This window comes from Micromys minutus, assembly GCF_963924665.1.
Source record: "Micromys minutus genome assembly, chromosome: 7".
Taxonomy (NCBI): domain Eukaryota; kingdom Metazoa; phylum Chordata; class Mammalia; order Rodentia; family Muridae; genus Micromys; species Micromys minutus.
Window position 1 is genome coordinate 59957371 of NC_137976.1, and position 5303 is coordinate 59962673.

Genomic DNA, 5303 nt, shown 5'->3' on the forward strand with positions numbered 1-5303 from the left:
CCTCCCTCTGCCCCTCCTCAATGTATTCTACCCACAATGCCCTTCTCGCCCTACATACAGACTGCCGTTCTCCTTTGGTATACCTGATATAATACGCATTTCTTTTATTTGTCTTTGTCACCCGAGTCCTTCAATTATAAGGACATCCTTAGCCCATTGTGATGTCCTTAGGTCCTTGCGCATAGTCAGTACTTTGTGTGTTGGGAATGCAGGTCAGTCTTGGAGCAAGTTCTCAGCAGGAGCAAAACACTGGGTTTAATCCTTTTAATCCTGAGCATTGAAACAAAGACAAAAGCTGCCCCATATAAAGTAGTTAATAAAAATATCAAACAGCTTTGGGGTTGCTCTGAGTAAAGGGGGTGTGTGCATTCAACTGACATCCTAGTGACCTCAGTGTGGGGCAGGAATGAGTTTCATCGAGTCAGTGCAAATAACTCAAACTCTTAAGATGGTGTGTTTGGTGTTTGTTTGGTGTGTTTGGTGTTTGTTTGCTGTGTTTGGTGTTTGTTTGGTGTGTTTGGTGTTTGTTTGCTGTGTTTGGTGTTTGTTTGGTGTGTTTGGTGTTTGTTTGATGTGTTTGGTGTTTTGTTTGGTGTGTTTGGTGTTTGTTTGGTGTGTTTGGTGTTTGTTTGCTGTGTTTGGTGTTTGTTTGGTGTGTTTGGTGTTTGTTTGCTGTGTTTGGTGTTTGTTTGGTGTGTTTGGTGTTTGTTTGATGTGCTCAGTGAGTACCTAAACCAGAAGAAAGACCATGCTGTGTGCTGAGGAACATTCAACGGACGTCTCTGAGGTTGGAAGACACTCAGTGAGCAAAGTCACTGCTACTAAGCCTAATGCACATCATGAAAAGAGAGAACCAGCTCCCTCTGACCTGTATACAATAAACAATAAAATAAATATAAATAAACAATAAAAAATGTCTCCTACAGAATAAAGTTAGCAGGGGATGTTTAGCATCAGTAAAGATAAAACTGGACAAAAAAAAAAATATTTGTATCACATTTAGTCAGAACAGAGTGTCCTTGCTCTACAGAGAGCAGCAGGCCATCAGAAAGATAAACACACAGCCACGAGAGGTCCCTCCAAGAAGGAAGCATGTGATGCCTCCCAGGAAGAAGAAAATTAGACTCTGCTAGCAAAGACAGGTAAATTGATACAGTTAGTCTCTATTGTGCTTCACATAGGCAGGTGAGGATTTATCATCTTTTTTTAAGAGTTATGGAAATTTTAAAGAAGTAAGTATGCAAACATTATTAAGTATTTTAGGCATGGGTGAAACTAGTACAGGACTTTGGAGGCAAACTGGACTGTTTGACAATTTAAAGCCGATGACCAAGTGCGAGGGAGACGGGGAGAAAGGGGCAGAGCTCTTGTGCACTCTGAAGAGACGCAGAACTGGAGATGCAATGACAGCGACAAACGGCCTGATGTGAGCGGCCTGCAGTGCAACCCGAGGCCATGGTGATGATTGGGCCCATGCTGCTGCCTAGAGCCATGTCTGGATCCGTGGCCCTGCCACAGCAGGGGTCCATGCTGATGTCTGTGACCTGTGTCACCACCAAAGACCACTCGAATGTCTGTGACCTGGGTGTCGCACCTGAGGCCATGTGGATGTTGAAGGGGGTCTGAGCTAGCTACAACGTTTGAGAGAGCTAGCCCTGCCTCTTGCCTGGAAAGCCAGGGAGAGCTAGCTCTGATTGTGTGGACTCTGGAGAGCAGACAGACTGACCAGCTCAGCTGCCATCCTGGCCCAGATCCAGGGCTTTGAGTTGGCCCACTCCAACATCTACCCCACCTATGAGCTGCTGGAGCACATGAAGGGGCTGGTCCTGCAGAGTCAAAGCCACAGGATCTCCATGACTCAGGGCAACAGCAGGATATCCCAGGGGAGAATTGGTGAGGGTTCAGGATTGATGGCATAGCAGAAGCCTGGGGCCTAGAACCACACCAAAGATTCATCGCCATGAACATTTGCAAGTCAAGCTGTTTGAGCAAAAGGGTACGCTGTATGGTACACCATGACATCACAGCCTCCATGGTGAGGTTGTGGTGCATGATGTGAAATTCACAACGAATAAATTTTAAAAATATGCATCCTTTCAGCCCAGAGATTTTATCCCTACTTTATTTCAAGAGAATAATGAAAAAACTCTATGCTGAACTAGTTATAACTGCCAATAGCAACAACAACAAAAATCTAAGCAAAACAAACACAAACAAACAAACAAACAAAACCCTCAAGGTATTACAATAAGGCAGTTTAGTTAGATGTTAAAACGCAATAATATTTTATTCAGCCTATAGACATTCCTGGCTGGAGGGAAGTCTCGCCCGTTAAGACCCGCTCTTGCAAAGGAGTAGAGTTTGGTTCCTAGCATTCATGTCAGGCAGCTCAAAACTGCTGTAACTCCAGCTCTGGGATCTGATGCCCCCTTCTGGCCTCAGTGAGCACTGCACTCATGTGCACATAACTCACCACAGACGCACGCAACACACACAATTAAAAATAAAATAACTCGGGGCTGGAGGGATGGCTCAGTACATGCACTGCTCTTCCAGAGGACTTGAGTTCTATTTATTAGCATGGAAGGAAGTTCATAACACTTTTGATAATTTTGATCTTATTTTTTGAAAACAAAACTGTTTTTTTTTTCCCCTTCCATATTACTTTTCACATTATCTCTAGCGATTTCCTCCCAGCATCAGAGCCACATTCCATTGTTACTTGGAAGACAACCTGCTTGGTACACAAGAGCCTCAGCCTGCTCTTTCCCCAGTGTCCTGCATATCCTATGTCCTGTAGCCTGTGTCCCATCTACAGGAATGTCTCATGTTCCCAAGCAACACCTGATTGGATTCTGAGTTCTTGTCCTCATGATTCCTTCCTGCTGGAATAGTCTCGCTTTCATGGGTCCCTTCTCCCTGAAAACTTCTATTCATTCTCAGAAGCCCAGTTCAGATGGAACCTTTTCATGTGTCTGTCAGATTCCTGAGAGAGGAGTTGGTTTCTCAGTCTCTTTGCTTACAGTTTTGCTATAAGACTTAACACGCTGTTATAATTTAGGTATTTTCAGGCTTCCAGAATTATCAGCATTCAGGATAAGTACTAACTAGTTCAGTGTTTATATCTGAAGTTCCAGAACTGAGTACAGAGCTCTACACAGAGGGTCACCCAAATGTTTTTGAGCGCCTCAGATGGATAATGGGTTATGTGGTGGTTTTGATGAGAATGGCCCCCAATAGGCTCATATATTTGAATGGTTGGTTCTCAGTTGGTGGAACTGTTTAGGAGGGATTAGGAGGTGTGGTCTTGTTAGAGGAGGTGTGTTACTGTGGGCAGGCAGGCTTTGAATTTCAAAAGCCCATGCCAATATCAGTCTAGTGCTCTCTCTGCCTCTAACTTTTGAATGGGACGTAAGCTCTCAGATACTACTGCAGCACCACGCCTGTCTGCCTGCTGCCAAGCTCACTGCCGTGATGGTCATGGACCCACCCTCTAAAGCTGTAAGCAAGCCCCCAATTCAATGCTTCCTTTTATAAGGTGCCTCAGACACATGCTTCCTCGCAGCAATAGGACAGTGGCTAAGATGGGCTGCATGAGCAGAAATTAGGGCAGTGGGCTCTGAAAGCTAAGGGAAGAGCACTCTGCAATATAGTCAATTAAGACATCGGCTGACTTGATATCATCTCAGGCTGTGCCGTGACAAGATGTGGAAGAAAGCAGCTAGCTTACGGAGCCCCTATACGGATTCTTTTTCCTTCTCCTGCTCTGTACTTTCTTCAATTGGTGATACATATTCCAGAGCACAATTTAATATTAATTACATACATGTAAGGACCTGTGCATACAGTGTTGATGATGATTGCTAGTACATCAGAAAGAAATTATAAAATATGTTTCAGAACAATTGGACATATTTAGAAATTATAACTATATATGTCATTGTAAACATACTTTATTATATAGATCATACATATTATGTAAATTACATATAAATAAATATTACTCATATAAATATATGTGTGTGGTTATAATTGTGTGGCAGAGGGAGGAGAGGACCAAGGTTAGCAAAAATAATGTCATTGAATCAGCAAGAAACAAAAGGGTCTGGAAACAATTCTCTAGCCATTAAGATTCTGAAGGTTTTGTAGAGACAAGGAAAAGCACTGGGGATGGGGAGTTGGATCCGTGGGTAAGAGAGCTCGCTTTAAGAGTATGGTGACTTGAGTTCAGATCCCCTCCACACATATACAGAGCCAGCCATGGCAGTAGGCAAGCCCCAGTACTACCAGGGATGGGACAGAGACAGGAGGATCCCTGGGCCTTGACAGAGGCCACCTAGTGTCCTTCATAGGCACATGCGTCTGTACGCATAAAGATGATAGCAGGTGTGAACGTACTTTGTCACCTGTGACTAGATATGACCTCTGACCTCTGAGATGACAAAACCCCAAAGCTGTGAAGAGAATAACAAAATAAAGCACTTTCCTGAGGAGATCACCTAAAGCTTTGGGCCATCTAGTTCTTCTTCTATCCCTTGAGAGAAGGCTGGCCACCCAGCTATGTGAAGCAGGGCCTGGTGGCTAGCCAGCCTGTGGGTGTTCCCCACCTGCAAATGAGCAGACACCATGTCACTGTCTAGTCTCTAAAGTTTAGAGTGAGGTGTCATGCCAGCAAGCTATTATCTGTCATCCTGGACATTTAGCTCCTTTTGTCGGCCCACAGGAAGGTTCTGGAACATTCCTTTAAAGAAGAACGAGCAAGGATATTGACATTGTGAGCCCTGGGCAGTACCCTTTGTCCCTCAGTGGCCCCTCGGGATGTCTCTGCTGTTTGTAACCAGCTGGGACTGGAGAGCACCTGCTTCCCTTTCTCAGTGAAGCCTAACACCTTGAAGAAGGACTAGTTCCCTTTTTACTCCAGGTGTCAAAGTGACAGAATGTAAAACGCTGGAGGTAAAGTCGTGAAGATGTAGACGTCTCCTTAATCCAGTTACGCCACTCATAAAGTAGCTCTTTGCCAGCTAGAACATAGTGTCCCTGGGACACCTTCCTTCCCCTGTCAGTGGCTTATTCTGAGCTTTCATTGCAACAGTTATGGCCAGGGATACTGACTAGATACAGAGCATCAAGTGTGTTACAACTTCAGACGAACAATTAAAAAAATAAAAGTGTCTCAAATATTCTGTGAAACATCCTTATACTATAAAATTAACTGTGCTGGTGGCTTGTCACTTAGTTTTAACTTAGGCATCCCCTGTTTCTTATTTGCTAAATCCAACGACTCCACTTTTCAAGAATAATAT